This window comes from Miscanthus floridulus, chromosome 2, assembly GCF_019320115.1.
Source record: "Miscanthus floridulus cultivar M001 chromosome 2, ASM1932011v1, whole genome shotgun sequence".
NCBI lineage: Eukaryota > Viridiplantae > Streptophyta > Magnoliopsida > Poales > Poaceae > Miscanthus > Miscanthus floridulus.
The window spans coordinates 30,437,660-30,456,279 of record NC_089581.1 but is presented as its reverse complement, the minus strand read 5'-3'; the positions used below and the strand labels follow the sequence as shown (position 1 = coordinate 30,456,279).

Genomic DNA, 18,620 nt, shown 5'->3' with positions numbered 1-18,620 from the left:
CGGCTCAAGGCGAACTTAGCTGTGCAATGGGCATGGACAAAGGTGCACAGAGGCGACCTCACCGGCGTGCATGGCAGCACGGCGACTCGGCTCTCCGGTGGGAGCGTGTCTCCGGCCATGGGGTGGCGCGGGGAGCGGCGTGGGAGCTCCACCGAGCCCGGGCGGTGCTCGTGCGCGTGAAGGGAGGGCGAGAGATGAGGCGGAGAGGGAATGTCCACGGAGCGGAGCACTCCAGCGAGGAGGAGCTCACTCCAGTGAGCGATTCCCGAGGAAGGGAAGCTTACCAAGGCGAAAGGACGTGAGCACAGGGTGCGCGAGGTGGAGGCGGAGCTTTGGGCGAGACGGAGTTAGCTCTAGCGAACTCGAGCGGCCGGAATGGCTAACTCCGGCGAGGCGCGTGCGGTGGCGGAGCGCCTGTGCGCGTGGGAGCTGTGGCTGCTGCTGTTTGAGCGAGGACAAAGTGAAGGAAGGGAGGGAGTGGCTGAGTGAGGGAGCGGACAGGGGTCTTGAAGGCCGGGCAGAGCCGGTCGGAACGGGGTAGGCCGGTGGTGCCGTGCGGCGAGCTCGCCGGCACATGGCCGCCACGTGGCTTGTGCGCTCTTGCGCGGTCAGAGCGCGGGTGCGGGCGAGCAAACGGCGGGCATGGAGGCAGGCTGGGCCGGCTTCGGCCGTGGGCCAAGAAGCGAGGGCGCGGCCCATTAAGGTGAAAATGTGATTTTCCCTTTTATTTGCTTCTCCAAATTCATTCAAATGAAATTTTGAACCTTTTCAAAGCAATTTCAAAAGTTGGACCCAAAATAAAAGTTGTTTAGAAATTTAAACTCTACAACTTTGCCAAAAAGAGTAAGGCCAAAATCCAATTAGATTTTGAACTATAGATTTAAAGTTAAATTTAAATCAAAAACCCTATTTTAGAAGATTATTTTTAAAAAGCAGAATTTGAGAAAATTTGAATACCAACCTTGCTCCAAAATGCATGTGAAACATTTCTAAGTCATTTGTACTCCCAAACAATCATGTTAAACATTATTACAAGCACAAACACGACCCAGGTTCATTTAAACAGTAATGCAACATACATGTTTCACGAGCATGTTTCATATGTTTCAAAGCATTGTTTCAGTTATTATTTAACATGATTATGCATGTATGATTATGATGCTTGATGATGCATTATGTTCATGATTTGTAGTGCCTAAATGCTTGCGTAACACCGGGGTGTTACATCCCTCCCCCCTTATAAGAATCTCGTCCTGAGATTTTGAGTTACGAACCATTTGTTATAAAAATCCTTATAAGCGTTTTGCAGATATTCTCCTGTTTCCCATGTCGCATCACCATCATCGTGATGACTCCACTATATCTTATATGTTCTCACCACTTTATTCTGAGTGACTCGGTCCTTAGTGTCCAAAACTCGAACCGGTTGCTCACGGTATTCCAAGTCTGATTTGAGCTTAATGCTCTGAGGTTCTATTCTCTCTTCCGGAACACACAAGCACTTCTTTAACTGTGATACATGGAAGACTGGAAAGATCGAACCCATCGCTTCTGGTAACTGTAACTTATAAGCCACGGGACCCTTTTTCTCTATGATCTTGTACGGTCCAACAAACCTAGGAGCAAGTTTTCTATTTACTCCAAACCGTTGTACTTTCTTCATTAGAGTAACCTTCAGATAAACGTAGTCACCAACTTGAAATTCTAGCGGTCTCCTTCTCTTATATGCATAACTCTTCTGGCATGACTGTGCCGCTTTCATGTTTCGTTGGATAATATAGACCTTTTTCTCAGCCTCGTCAACAAAATCGATTCCGTAAAACCTTCTCTCTCTAGGCTCAACCCAATTCAATGGTGTCCTACATTTCCTGCCATACAATGTTTCAAATGGAGCCATCTTGATACTCTCTTGGTAACTATTGTTGTAAGCGAACTCTGTCAAAGGTAACCATGATTCCCATGAACCCCTAGACGATAACACACAAGCTCTAAGCATATCTTCAAGAACAGCATTAACTCGCTCTGTTTGCCCATCTGTCTATGGGTGGTAAGCTGTACTACGAATCAAGCTAGTACCCAAACCTTTATGAAGATGCTCCCAAAAATGAGCGGTAAACTATGACCCATGGTCAGACACGATAGTCTTTGGTATACCATGTAATCAGACAATCTCTGCAATGTACTTCTCAGCATACTGAGGTGGTCGAAAAACGTTCTTGACTAGTAAAAAGTGAGCTGATTTGGTAAGGCGATCTACAATCACCCAAATTGAATCATTCCCCTTTTGTGTGGTGGGAAGACTGGTGATAAAATCTATACTTATATCATCCCATTTCCAATCTAGTACTAACAAAGGTTGCAACATTCCTACGGGTCTCATATGAAGACCTTTCACTCTACAACACATGTCGCAACGAGCAACATACGCTGCAATCTCCTTCTTCATCTTCGTCCACCAATAATGAGGTCTCAATTCTTGGTACATCTTGTTACTTTCAGGATGGATAGACAACTTTGAGTGATGAGCTTCATCCATCAATTTGTTCTTGAGCTCTCGATCTTTAGGTACAACCAGACGGTCCTTAAACCATAACACTCCTTGTTCATCCACTCTAAAGTGCTTGGTCGGTTCTTTCTTCATTTTCTCCTTGATATGGAATATTCCCTTATCTGTTTTCTGACCCTCAATGATCTTGCTCTCCAAGGTACAGCTAACCTAGATATTATGCAACATAGTAGGATGCAACAAATTGAACCCATCTTCAAACAACGGTTGCACAGTAAGAGAATGTGACTTCCTACTTAAGGCATCTGCTACTACATTTGCCTTTCCCGGATGATAGTGCATATTTAGATTATAATCCTTTATCAGTTCTAACCATCTTCTCTATCGCATATTCAACTCAGACTAAGTAAATATGTACTTAAGACTCTTATGATCTGTAAAGATATTGCACACATTCCCAAGCAAGTAGTGTCTCCAAATCTTTAGAGCATGCACAACGGCCGCAAGCTCTAAATCATGTGTAGGATAGTTAACCTCATGCTTCCTCAACTGACATGAGGCATAAGCAATGACCCTTCCATCTTGCATCAGAACACATCCTAAACCATTCTTTGATGCATCGCAAAACACATCAAACGGCTTTTCTATATCCGGTTGCGCCAGAACAGGAGCAGTGGTTAGCAAATTCCGCAAGGTGTAGAAAGCTGCCTCACACTCCTCTGTCCAAACAAACTTATGATCCTTCTATAGCAAACTTGTCATTGGCTTGGCAATCTTCGAGAAGTCCGGTATAAAACGGCGATAGTAACCGGCTAATCCAAGAAAACTCCGAACCTCATGAACTGTGCTTGGTGCCTTCCAGTCCATAACCTCTTGTACCTTACTAGGATCCACTGAGATTCTATTCTCAGATAACACATGACTGAGAAAAGGAACTATCTTCAGCTAGAAGTCACATTTACTAAACTTAGCATACAGTTGGTGATCTCTGAGTCTAGTCAAGACAATTCTTAGATGCTCTACATGATCCTATTCGTTCTCTGAGTATACTAGAATGTCATCAATGAACACAATCACGAACTTATCCAACTCCAGCATAAAGACCGAATTCATCAGATACATAAAGTATGTAGGAGCATTTGTCAAACCAAAGGACATGACAAGATACTCGTACAAACCATATCTGGTGGAGAACGCGGTTTTGGGTATATCTTGTGGTCTAATCTTGATCTGATGGTGCCCTGATCTCAAATCTATTTTGGAGAACACCTTGGCTTTTGACAATTAATCAAACAAGATATCAATCCGAGGTAGAGGATACTTGTTTTTAATTGTCACCGCATTCAGTGGCCGGTAGTCCACGCACATCCGTAAGGAGTTATCCTTCTTTTTCTTCACGACAGTGCGGGACATCCCCATTCCGATGAACTTGGACAAATTAAACCCTTAGTCAACAGATCTTGGAGTTGCTTCTTCAACTCGGCTAATTCATTAGGAGGCATCCGATAAGGCCTTCTTGAGATCGGTGGTGTTCCAGGGATTAACTCAATGGCAAACTCAACATCTCTATCCGGTGGGAGACCGGGTAACTCATCTGGAAACATGTCCAGAAACTCGCACACTACTAGAATCTTGGCTAGAAGAGTAGTTTGGACTACACAAGTTGTACTGGTCAGATCTATTCTCCGAGGTAAGGTTACTTGAAATGTACCTTCTCCAACCGGTTCCTTGAGAGAAATGCTTCTTCCTCCAACGTCAATTACTACTCCCATCTTATTCATCTAGTTCATTCCCATAATCACATCCAGAACTAGCCCTGGCATAACTATCAAGTTAAGCTTATACTGCCTATTTGTTATACATAGGGTTACCCCCCCGAATTATCTGATTAGTTAACAGATCAGCCCCAGCTGAACTTATCTGATAAGCACATTCCAATTCAACTATCTTTTGTTCATACTTTCTTACAAATGCTTGACTTATGAATGAATGAGATGATCTAGAATCAAACAAAATGACTGCAGGATGATTGTTGATAGAAAACATACTGGTGTCATGGGCTCTCCTTCCGTGATGTCATCAATGGTGGTGTGGTGCACATGAGCTTGATACTGATTCTGCTGCTTCTTGGGATATGGGCAAAACTTCGCAAAGTGCCTAGGTTGATTGCAGTTGAAACACGGTCCTCTTACTTGAGTAGCAGCTCTAGATGAACTACCTTGTTCGGTCTTGGCTTGGGGCACCGCCATCTTGAATGGCTTCTGATTCCTCTAAGGTTGCTGGGCATTCTGATTCCTCCACTAGGGTGGCCTGAACCTTGCACCAGGGGCAGGCGGACGATACGTAGAACGATTTGCCATTGGGGCCCTTGACTAGGACGGACCTGACTCAAAATCCCTCTTGTGAGTCTTGGATGTAGCATATACATTGTTGTTCTTTTCTTGCTTTAAACAGTCACTAACAAAGTCATTGAAACCAGTTCTTGTGTTGGTACCCACGTGCTTCATCATCTTGGGATTCAGACCTCTCTTGAAACTAGCGATCTTTTTGGCATTAGTATTCACCATGTCAGAGGCATAGCGACTTAGATTGTTGAATGCATGTAGATACTGTGTTATAGTCTTGGTGCCTTGATTTAGTGCTAGAAATTCTCCAAACTTCATTTCTATCAAACCAGGTGGAATGTAAACTCCACGAAAAGCCTCAGTGAATTCCCTCCAAGTAATGTGGGCATTGGGGGGAAAAGTGGTGCGGTGGTGCTTCCACCACATTCCTGTAGGGCCTTGTAGCTGATGAGCTGCATACTTAGTCTTCAATACTTCTGTCATCCTTAGAACATGAAACTTATCTTCCATGGTGTTTATCCACTCTTCTGCATCCAATGGCTCTGCCGCTTCTTTGAAAATTGGTGGTCTGGTGTCCATAAAGTCCTTGAAACTGCTATGCTGATTCGCTTCATGTCCACCTGGGTTTAACCCACATCGGGTGTTGTCAGCAATGTGGCGCAATGCAGCTTCCATGTTCTGCTGCATGCCCTCCATGTTGCGTTGACTTCTAAGGAACTGTGCGAAGAACTATTCCGCGGTGTACGGTGGAGGAGGAGGTGGTGGTGGTGGATAAGGGTTCTCATTCCCAGCGGCACTGCCACCTGCCTTAGTAGCGTCATACACGGTACGACGAGTGTTCGGCATCTGCATATTTCAGCAACAGTAATTATTAGGCGATGTTGTAGAAATTGCAGGTGAATGAAAAATTATGCCATACAGAATTCACTGGAGAGAATAAATTCATACAATAAAACAGGGGCACAATAAGTCATTCCAATTAACACAACATCACTAATTAGATTACTTAAGCGCACACCTCACGTCCATTACAACCAAATTGCCAGCATACATACACTGGACTTTTGACGTTTATATATCACCACAAACACATCCAAGTTTTCCAACATTACATCAAGGTCTTAGTCTTTCTACTCATGATTACATGCCAGACATGCCAACCATGCAAAAGGTCATCGCAAACGAAACCCTAGTAGCTAGCGCAACAACTACTAGCCTACTCATCGTGGTCGCTATCTAAGTCAGAGATGTCGACATTGTCACTATCCACATCATCATTGTCATCATCAGCTGGTGCCTCAAGCTCTTTGGGATCCTCGTCCTCATCTAGATCCATCTCTGCTGCTCCAGGAGGAACGTAAGGGTGGAGCTAGTTATTCAGCTGATGAACCTCCTCATGTAGGTTATCGTTGTACTCTTCTACACTGGCCAGCTGCTGCTCTAGCTTAACCTGTCGAGCTCTCAGAACATCTTCTACGGACCAGGCTTCATTCCTCTAGTGGAGCACATGGATCAACATGCGCTCAGCGTTCCTGTTGGCGGTGGTCAGATGCTCAACCTGCTCTCTCAATGTGCGTACGTCTCCCTCATAGACTCCAGTCCTCTGGGTCACCCGATCCCTCTAATGAGTCAACTGAGCCATCTCTGCACTGAGCCTCTCAATCTTGGCGTCGTGATCCCTCTGACGCTGACATTGGTCATCGTGGGCCTGACCAAGAGCACTAGACACACGTCTCAGGCTACCTTCTACTCCATCGAAAGCCTTCATCACTGTGAACATGGCGCTCATAGCAGGGTTATCACTGTTCTGTCCTTCTGTTGCACCAATCTCTAGAGATCTCCCTCTTGCTTGTTGCCACGAGTCAGTGGAGGGGTTGCCCCTTGGAAAGACTCCAACTAAAGCGGCTGCCAACTCCTGAGAAAAACGATCCATGATATCCCTTAGTATCCCAAATGCTGCCCTATTAGCTGCTTCTTCAGCGGTCCTGCCAGTTGACTCATAACGCCAACTAGTCCACTCAGAACCGTCACCTCGGGGACGAACAATGGCCTCCACAGTAACCAAGAGACCTTCCCCCAACTGCTCATTTGTCCAAAAATAGCGGGGCTCCATTCCATCAGGATAGCCTACATAGCTGAGCACTCTCCACAAGAGTGTAGGCATCCCAAACTCTCCAAGAAACGTGTGGCGCTGACGGGTACGTGGAGCAAGCTGATGGCGGGGAGCTCTGCCTCCGGTGGACTTGCGAGTGGTCTGCTTTGTGTGTGCCATCTGTAGCAAATTTTTGTTTTATTACTCACGTGAGAACAAGGTTAAGTTGTCATTTTTATCAAAATGAGATAATCAACTTATAAGTGGAGGAACAATGCCATGAATGATATGTAACAACATGATGCATGCACGTTCCGCACGTTCTCACAAACTTAGGAAAAATAACAATTGCTAGCGGCATAGACGGTGGCATACAACGGTCTCTCATAAACGTAGCTAATACGTACTACACAATAGCGTTGTTATGTACCTGCAAAAGATCCACTTCAGCCCAAACCCTGACAGTATGAAAAATATGCACGAAAGCAGTAAAGTAATCTACTCGCTCTACACGCATCCCTAGATACACGTACAACGGTAGCAACTACCCGAACCATTTTCCTATCGACGGCATCGTCACCACAGGATGGAATTCCCCACACATTGGATACCTTCATACAAACACGCGTATGGCATGTAAATAATCCGGCATCATATAAGCACTTCCCTAGATCGGTAGTGTATTCGATCATGCTCTCACAACTCTCACTTACCAAGGCGTAGAGGCAATGGATCCATACATTACCACTCAAGTGAATGGCACTCATACAATAGCACGTCGTATGAGCAACGAAATAGAAATATGATGCAAAGACCCCCAAGTTAGTACTTAAATAAGCCACCTAGAGTCCTTAACTGGGCATACAGGATATGACCACTGGCACACTCTTTAAGTTTTTTTTAAATTAGAGGTTGAAACACCTATATACTATAAGTTCATAATTAGTTTTGTAACACAAAACCCTTTTGTTTTAAATACACACATGAACAGTAACCTGCTAAACCTTACTCTGATACCAGCTGTAACAGAACCGACCAATTATACGAGATTAAGTAAGGAAATCTTCTGCCGAAGCAGATAATTTAGCAAACTTAAGCCCGTATAACCCGGTAGTCCGTGAAACCACAAAGGATTTCAAACCAATTGACATACAAACCAATATCGTACAAGTTTAGTAATTACCGTCACATGTTACATAAAGTTTGCAATGACAGTTGGATACATCAGAGTTTAGAACATAAAGTTATTACAACCCAAGTTCAAACTGAAATAGCGGAAGCAAATAGTTTTAAAGCCACACACACACTTTTGGTTCAAATACAGTGCCAGTAGGTAGTCATCTCCAACAAAAGCATCAGATGAGAGATACGAAGTGACCATTCACCCTTGGTCCTAGTTGTCACCTATCGTCGGGTACAGGTAGTTAATGCAATAGCCGTAGTACATTTGACCATCTGCAACAACAATGGGAACAACGCCCTGAGTACGAGAAGGTACTCAGCTAGACTTACCCATCTTAAACCAAAATAAAGCGACACCAAGGATTATGCAAGGCTTTCTTTAGTGGGCTAGCTGACTGGTTTGTGAAAAGCATAAGCTATCATGAAGAAACCATTTTAAGTACTTTGCATCATCTTTATTATGACCTATCCATCTAGGTAAGCACCTATACTATAGCAATCACTTGATTAACCAATAATATCCAGTTACCAACTTAGATTTAGCATATCTCATACCATCTAGATAACCATTAGTGTTCCATCATAATTACTACGATGCTGTAGCTCGAGTCAAGTGCTCACTATCCAGGAGTGATGGCGATTCGAATCGATTCCTAACCAGCTGGTGATTTATTCCTCACACAAACCACACTCACCGATCAAGTGAGCTACAGATCACCAATGACACTTTCCAAGTAGCCGCGGGATAACAGTCAGGGACCGCACTACCCAGGGACCGCCCGATAGCCAGGACGCACCTTGGGCTCACTCTTCACGTCCCTATCATACCCCCTTCAGCACCAGTCTGCCAATCCAAGTTTATCCCAGCTTGAATAGTGTCACTAGCTTCGCGGTCGAAAGGTACTTTATTTGGCCAGCTAAATGTGAGGCATGCGTTCAACATGACAAGAGGGACGAGCAACAATCGGTCCTTAATCGACACAGATGGAAAACTAACAGCACCCCAGAACCCTGTCTGGTTGCCTCCAACTTTTTCCATCCGGTCTTCAATTATCCATCACACATGTTTAATTATAGGATATCATTCTTTCCATAGCTAAATTCTTCCAGTAACCACCTATAAATGTAGGTGACTGGAAATCATCGATTGCTACCGGTCTAAGCAAGGCTAAGCAATTATTCGATCCCGACCTAACAGGGTAAAAAGGTAATAAGATAGGCAAGGATAGTAATAAATGCATCAACGGTTTCAATCAACTCCTATAACTTAATGCAATAATATATAAACTCATATATAGAAAGAATTGCTTTTATAAAGTAGGAGACTTAGAATGCTCCGGGGCTTGCCTCGTTCGAATGAACTAGGTTGATGATCCACGCACTCGGGCAAGTCCTCTCCTTGCTCCTCTTCCTCTAGCACCTCCTGTGCCTGGATTTCTTGGAGATCTGTCCCGGTCTGCTCTTCCTGAACTACTACTAGCAACTCCTCCTACGATCCTGTATGATGCAAATGTATAAGTGCTAATGCATAGGTGCATCGGAGAGATGACATGTAATGATCATGATGCATGAAATGTAGATGAACATGTTTAACTTTATTGGACATAGTAGAAGTAAAGCTCTTCTACAAGGTAGCCAACATCATCTAAGAACATGTACTACTATACTACTACTACAACCACTGTACTAACATGCCAAGTCACCACAGCAAGCTAAGATGCTTCAAAGATACACCAAAGCAAACATTATTAACTAAGCATGCATTAAAGAAGATTATTTTATTTCATTTTTAAACTAGGGTTACAACAGCAATAGATATTTCTGGTGCTCATAAAAATCTAAGAAAATTATAGTAGCAGAGTACTACTCTAAGTAAACTACCATAAAATTCTCAAGGCATTTGGATAAGTAAAATAGCCTACACACAAATAACAAGCTATGGCATAAATATGAGCATGAAAATACTTTGTACTATGAAAAGTGTCAAACAACAGATTTGGTATTTTTCCTATGTTCTATATAGTAAACAATCACTGCACAAAAATTATCATACACATGTTTTATACAATTTTTGCTCTCTATTAAAATAACAAAAATCATCAATTAAAGGCACTTGAACTACACATCAATATTGCTCTACAGAACATGCATGACATCTATTTTTCCTATAAAGTACATCACTAAAGGAGATTAACAAAACTAGAACCATATTTTTTTGATATATATTCTATTTGTTAGACATTTTCTAAGAAATCAGCATTTATTCAATTTAAATAAAGCTACACAGAAAAGTATCACAAATTTGGCATGCAATATTTTTAACAGATAGATCTAGTCACAAGAAACCTAGAAAACTTATTTCAACAAATTTGGAGCTATTTTGAGCAAGTTATGAATTTCCAAATCATTTAAACAACATATGTAATTCATTTCTTTTATTCTTTCTGAAAATCTCGGTTCAAAAATGCTAGATCCACCCGGATCTGAACACGCATGTACACACACAGGGGCTGACAAATGGGCCCGGGGGTCAGCGGGACCCCACCCGTCAACTGAACCGAAACAGAGGAGATCACCGGCAGCGAGAGCTCGCCGACGGTGAGGTCTCCGGCCCAGTGAAGGTGACCTACGTGCTCTACGGCTCAAGGCGAACTCAGTTGTGCAACAGGCATGGCCAAAGGTACACAGAGGCGACCTCACTGGCGTGCATGGCAACATGGCGGCATGGCTCTCCAGCGAGAGCGCGTCTCCGGCCATGGGGTGGCGCGGGGAGCGGCGTGGGAGCTCCACCGAGCCCGGGCGGTGCTCGTGCGCGTGAAGGGAGGGCGAGAGATGGAGCGGAGAGGGAATGTCCACGGAGCGGAGCACTCCGGCGAGGAGGAGCTCACTCCGGTGAGCGATTCCTGAGGAAGGAAAGCTTACCAAGGTGAAAGGACACGAGCACGGGGTGCGCGAGGTGGAGGTGGAGCTTTGGGCGAGACGGAGTTAGCTCTAGCAAACTAGAGCGGCCGGAACGGCCAACTCCGACGAGGCACATGCGGTGGCGAAGCGCCTGTGCGCCCGAGAGCTGTGGCTGCTGCTGTCCGAGCGAGGACGAAGTGAAGGAAGGGAGGGAATGGCTGAGTGAGGGAGCGGACAGGGGTCTTGAAGGCCGGGCGGAGCCGGTCGGAACGGGGCAGGCCGATGGTGCCACACGGCGAGCTCGCCGGCGCATGGCCACCACGCGGCTTGCGCGCTCTGGCGCAGTCAGAGCACGGGTGCGAGCGAGCGAACGGCGGGCGCGGAGGCAGGCCAGGCCGGCTTCGGCCATGGGCTGAGAAGCGAGGGCGCGGCCCATTAAGGTGAAAAATGTGATTTTTCTCTTTTATTTGCTTCTCCAAATTCATTCAAATGAAATTTTGAACCTTTTCAAAGCAATTTCAAAAGTTGGACCCAAAATAAAAGTTGTTTAGAAATTTAAACTCTACAACTTTGCCAAAAAGAGTAAGGCCAAAATCCAATTAGATTTTGAACTATAGATTTAAAGTTAAATTTAAATCAAAAACCCTATTTTAGAAGATTATTTTTAAAAGCAAAATTTGAGAAAAATTGAATACCAACCTTGCTCCAAAATGCATATGAAACATTTCTAAGTCATTTGTACTCCCAAACAATCATGTTAAACATTATTACAAGCACAAACACGACCCAGGTTCATTTAAACAGTAATGCAACATACATGTTTCACGAGCATGTTTCATATGTTTCAAAGCATTGTTTCAGTTATTATTTAACATGATTATGCATGTATGATTATGATGCTTTGATGATGCATTATGTTCATGATTTGTAGTGCCTAAATGCTTGCGTAACGCTGGGGTGTTACAGGGACGCTCCAGGAAAGCAACATTGACAGGAAGATGAATTTAGGAAGTGGTTTTGTGATACCTTGAGAATGATGGGTACTATTAGCTATTAGATTGATCTCCACCAATTGGTCCAATAGTTAATTGGGCCCTTGGATCCACGCCTTGATCGGGGGCGCCCAACCGTTCCATGGTTGGTGGCCCCCCGTCGTACTGCGCCATAAAAAGGGAGGTAGGGACAGGGACACAAGGCACGAGAATCACCTACGCTACCAGACACCCCACCTACACCTCTAACCCTAAGCCAATCTAGAGAGAGGGTGCTGCCAGTGATGGGAAACCGCCACCGCCGTGTCTTCACCGCTGCCCTACGACCACGTCTCCACCAACACCAATGCGATGGCCAGCTCGTTTTCCTCGAAGGCGGCTGATGCTTTGTATCTCTACACTCCTCTCTCTCTCTCTCTATTTCTCGTATTAGCTTATGTTCTAGGTTTGCCATTTATCCTAAATGCAAGTTATACCCACTAGATCTACTGCTAGATGATCCTGTTAATCTATCAATGGTATAAAATGAGCCTTATCTAGTGTGTAGATCTAGATCAGGGTAGAAAGTAGAAGGAGATGAATGAATTTTGATTTGGATCGAAACCTTAACCCAAGATGAGAAGTAGATAGGGGGCTTACCTACCCTCGAGCCGCTGCTTGATGACTCCTCATCAGTGTGTGGGCCACCGTCGTCACACAGGAAGGTGAGGCTCGAGCCGCCGCTCATCGTCGAGACGTCGACACGCGGGTGCGGGTTTAGGGTGCCGACACGGGGCCACTCGACGGTGGCATGCTCTCCCTCTAGGGAGCATGCACATCGGTGAGAGGGCTCATGGCGGCGCTGACATCTTTCCTCTGACAGCCGCTGCTACTCCTCTGTTGTCGCTCGTTGCGGTGATGAAAGAGAAAGGGAGGGAGAGAATGAGACCTAGGGTTAAGGGGAGCATGGCTATGGTGTGGTTTTGATCCACTGCTGTGCACAGTCAGCCATCATATCTTCATCAATGGCCGACATAGCACGTGCCGGATTTGGCCGAGCCAGAACTTGAATTCCCAGCCCAGGCCTAGGTAGCGGCCTAGGTGTGGGGGAGCACAGCAGTGCGCTGCTGGGCCCTGGTGGGAAGAAGCGCACACGAGCGCCTGATGGGCTGCTGAATGGATCAAGATGCCCAAGAGGGGGGTGAATTGGGCTAATTCTAAATTTCTTTGCAATAATTAAGTCCTACGGTTAGCCCAATTAACCCCTTGTGCCTAGAAAGTATTTCTATTGATCAACCGCACAAAAGTTTGGCAACCTATATTCTAATCCTACTCTAGCATGGCAATTCTATGAATGTAAATGACAAGAATTGAATTGCTCAAAGTAAAAGCTCAAAGCAAAGAGAGAAGGAGGAACGCGGTGATATTTTGCTGAGGTATCGGAGAGTCACCAGTCCCCACTAGTCCTCATTAGAGCACCCGCGCAAGGGTGTAGCTCCCCCTTGATCCGCACAAGGATCAAGTGCTCTCTACGGGTTGATTCTTTGACATTCTGTCATGGTGAATCACCCACAACCGCTCACAACTTGAGTTGGGTCATCCACAAGCTCTGTCGGATGATCACCAAGCTCCCAATCACCACCAAGCCATCTAAGTGATGGCGATCACTAAGAGTAACAAGCATGAACTCTCACTTGACCACGACAAGCCTAATGAGAAGGGTGGATGCACACTTTGCTACTCTTGCTTTCACTAATGAGGGCTCCCATTGGGATTCTCAAATCTCAATCACCTCACTAGGACTTTGCTCTTCTTGGCACTCTCAAAGGTGTTTCTCAGCTATTGGAATGAGCAAAAGTACCCCCTCACACGAATGGAGGAAGTATTTATAATGTTGGTTGAAAAATGAACCATTATGTGCCTCTGCGGGGTGACCGGAAGCTTCAGTCATATTGACCGGACGCTCCGGTCAGTTCTCCTCGAATTTCAGTGTTTAAGTTGTGACTGGTCCGGTCAGCACTGACTAGACGCGTCCGATCACGATTTTCCCTCTCTGGAACCTTACTGGAGTCGACCGGACGCTGGGACCTAGCGTCCGGTCACTTCACCTCTCAGCGTCCGATCGTATCTAGACGATTTCACCTTGATCAAATGAACTGACTGGACTTTGCGCCAGCGTCCGGTCACTCCGAAACTAGTGTCCGGTCAGCATTTGACCCTCCATTCACTTCCAACTCTCGATCATACGTGAATGAAGTTTGCTCCAATGGATCTAAGGGCTTTTTAGGAGCTACCTAATGCTAGATTTAGTAAGTGTGCACCACACCTAACTCACTAGACTCACCTAGGTCAAGCTACCTGTCCATACCCCCCTTAATAGTACGACCAAAGGAAAAACAAAGTCCTAAACTACTCTAAGTGTCTCCTCAACACCAAATGACACTTAGAACTAGTCCATCCTTAACCTTGTCGTCCATCCTTTGAAAACCGAAACGATTTCCATCGTAGGGGCATGACCACCATGATAGCCCAATCGATCTCTATTACCGTGACCTAACTTAATTTGCCTCTGCAAAACACATGTTAGTCATAATAATCACGTATTGTCATTAATCACCGAAACCCAACTAGGGGTCTAGATGCTTTTAATCTCCACCTTTTTGGTGATTGATGACAATACCACCTCGAGTATGTGAAAGAGATGAGGTTTTTAACATGCTTGGTTCATATAAGCTTTTGATAATAAGAACAAAAGTGTTAGGCAAGCTTATATGATCCAAGTCAACATGATGTACTCAAAAGATATAAAATAAGCAAGAGTACATGTGATAAAGCTCATTTGCATCGGAGTAAAATGTGGAAGCCAAGCAAATGAGCATAACACAAGTGATATGACATATAAAAGATTCAAAGTAGAGAGCACACATGTCAAATATCACGATCACGTAGAAATCACTATCACATAAATATAGTTTGATGCATAAAAGTAAACACATGAATGCATAATAGTGTATCACACATAAAAACCAGATATAATAGATAAACTAAGCTCCCCTAAGTCGCTCCCTCTAAGTCAAACATACTCGATCCCTCTCCCCCTTTGGCGTCAAACACCAAAACCTAAGGGTCGGTTGGCGGGGCTGCAGCGGACGAGTCGGGCACTGAGGTGCAAGGAGCGAGCTGGAACTATGTGCCATCATCATATGATCCTAAGCTCTGAGCAGTCTGACCCTCTATAGCTAGAAGCGATGCTGAAGCGGTCTGGGTCGGATCTATAACTAGCGCTGCCTGCTCTGATGATGCAACTGACGAAGGGAGCATCTCTGTAGTCCTGGTAATAGGTGCAACTGTGGAAGAACCTGGGACATGTAGCTCTGGCAGAGTAGGCTACCCTATCAACCCACTGAATGAAGCACCAAGGCTCCTAGAAACTGGGATGAGCACTAACGAACTCTGAGGCAGAGTAAAGCCCGTATGAAGAGGAGTGAACTACGGGCTAGCACTAGCAAAGCAAACCACTGGGACACCTGCTCTATAGGTGAAGGAAACTATGGCGCTGGCGGTCCCTGACTCTAAAGCCCACTAGGCTGTAAAGCTAGAGTCATAGAAGTGGTGGTAGGCTGACCAAGCTAGGGCAAAGGCTATGGCGGTGGAGCCCCAATAGCTGTCACAACATGCTGCATAAACCCAAGTAACTGCTACTGCATGAGAAGCTGCTGCTGATGCATGGCCTGCTGCTGCTGCTGTATAGCCTGCTGCTGCTGCTGGATCGCCTACTGCTATCGCTGGAACTCATCCTGCCTAGTCTAGAACTGTGTGAAAGTAGCAGCGATCTCCGGAGCCTAGCGAGCCTGATCCTGCCTCATCTGCTCAAGTATGGTAAGTAGAGCACGGTCTGTCTGTGGTGCAGGTGGAGCTGAACTGGAGCTACCGGCCTCATGGTCATGTTGTCATGGAGGCATCTAAGGGATATCGCCATAGTCCTCATCTGAGCTGTCACTGGGGTCGCTCTCGACCATCCCCTAACACCAAACGATAATTAGAACTAGTCCATCCTTTGAAAAGAGAAACGATTTCCATCGTAGGGGCATGACCACCATGATAGCCCAATCGATCTCCATTACTATAACCTAATTTAATTTGCCTCTGTAAAACATATGTTAGTCACAGTAATCATGTGTTGTCATTAATCACCGAAACCCAACTAGGGGCCTAGATGCTTTCAGCCACCACTAGACTGCGCGGGCGGATACGAAAAACAGATGGGCCGTGGACTGTTCACCAGGCCAGGACGAATGAACAGTAAACACAAAGTTTTTGTTTTATTATTTTCATAAGCAAATTTTTTGATGTTTTTTGTCTAGTTTAAATCTCTGTCAAAATTTGAACCAACGGGATATTTTTTTCAGAGAGTAGATGAGTACAGTAAAGTGCTTCTGAAAAGTAGATAAATTATTTTTCATGTTTCCGCTGCAATGTTAAAGTTTATTATCTTCTAATTAAATTCGAACCAACGGGAGAATTTAATTTGAAGAACAGTTATTTTTTAGTAAATTATAATATTATTATTTTTCTGACCAACATTGATAATAGCAATATTATAATGTTTATTCATAAGTTTTTCCATGCATTAATTCTATTTCTACCCAACGGTGATGTAGAATTAGTGTATAAGAAAGTTGTATATTTTAATTTTGACCAACGTTAAATTAATGCATGCAATTATTATGTCATGTTTTTTCTCACTATCTCTGATGGTGTTTTTTAGGACTCAACCCAATTCCAATAGCATTTATCTCGTACATACCGCCCCTTGAAGGGGGCAACTATCGGGTATGGCGAGAGAAGTATGAATTAGCACTAGCGCTATCTGAAAATGACCTAGCGCTTACCTCCCCGTGTCCTACTAAGCTAGTGGACCCAGTGAGGGAAGAAAATGAGACTGATGCTGATTTCACTGCTCGGCGGCGAGATCACATAGAAGTGAGGATGAAATATGACCTCGAACGTAAGAAATGGGATATTTTAAACCGCAAGTGCTTGATGGTGGCTAAGTCTACTATTTCATATGCAATAAGAGGGTCTATCCCAGACTGTGACACCGCCACAGAGTATCTCAAGAAAGTGGAGAGTTAGTTTACTGGCTCTTCAAAGGCTTATGCTGGTACTCTGATCAAGCAATTATTCAATAAAAAATACATTGGTGGCAGGATAAGAGAGCACATACTGAAGATGAGCAACATGGCTTCTAAGCTCAAGCCAATGAATTTGGGGCTCAAGGATGAGTTCCTGATTCATTTGGTTTTTTGCTTCCTTGTCTAAGGAATATGAAACTTTTATTATTAATTACAACATGCAACCTGATAAGTGGGATATAGAGAAGCTCATCGCAATGTGTGTTCAAGAAGAGAAAAGATTGAAAAGCTCATAAGGTGACTCTACTAACCTTGTGAAGGATAACAAAAAAAGAACTTTAATAAGAATGCCAAACCTCAAGGGAAAGCCCCTCAGAATGACCATCATAAGAAGAACAATAATACTCAAGTTGAGAAGGATCAGTGTAAATGGTGCAAGAAGCATGGATATTACCAGAAGGATTGTCCAGACTTCCTAAAGAGCCTTCTGAAGAGAGGTGATGACTTTATTATATTCATAGATGAGTCATTGTATTTAAGTTATGCAAAATCTACTTGGTGGATTGATTCAGGTGCAACTGTTCATATTGCAAATTCATTACAGGGATTCCATACGAGGACCCTGCAAAGAGGAGAAAGAAGAATTAAAGTTGTAAATGGAGTTGAGGCTGAAGTTGAAGCCATTAGAGATCTCTCTCTAGAATTAGATGATTGTTTTAGACTTTGCTTTCAGATATTCTTTATGTACCCTCTTTACGTAGAAACTTGATAAGTGTTTCAAGATTAGATGATGATGGATATGATTGCCATTTTGGTAATGCCAAATGTCATATTGTGATTAATAATAAGTGTGTTGGTCTTGCCTTCCGACAAGACAAGCTTTATTTATTATCACTTTCTCAGAATGTGAATGCTATGAGCACTGAGAATGAGAATGCTTCCTCGTCTATGAATGCAACAAATAAGCGGAAGAGAGTGCATGATGTATCTTTGAAATTATGGCACTGTCATTTAGGCCATATTTGGAGGGGAAGAATAGAGCGATTGATTAAGAAATCAATTCTTCCGCCTTTAGAATTTTCTGATTTAGAGCAATTCATTGATTGCATAAAAGGAAAGTGCGTTAAGAAAATAATGAAATATGCCAAATGAAGCGTAAAAATTTTAGAAATAGTTCACACAGACATATGTGGTCCTTTTCCTGTGAAGAGTGTGGATGGTTATGATTCATTTATAACATTCATATATGATTATTCTTATTTTGGCTATATTTATCCAATTAGAGAAAGATCAGAAGCATTGGATAATTTAAGATATTTAAGGCTGAAGTAGAAAATTAGCACAACTTAAAGATTATGGTAGTAAGATCTGATTGTGGGGGAGAATACTACGGTCGACACACCCCATATGGCTAAGTTCCTGGACCTTTTGCAAGGTTCTTATAGGAAAATGCCATAGTTGCCAGTACTCTACACCGGGCGAGCCTCA

General features: G+C 44.0%; 1 pseudogene; it reads left to right on the top strand.

The window, feature by feature from the left end:
* The first annotated feature begins 375 nt into the window (after window positions 1–375).
* LOC136536281 (uncharacterized) lies at window positions 376–17,780 on the top strand (annotated as a pseudogene).
* Window positions 17,781–18,620: the final 840 nt, after the last annotated feature.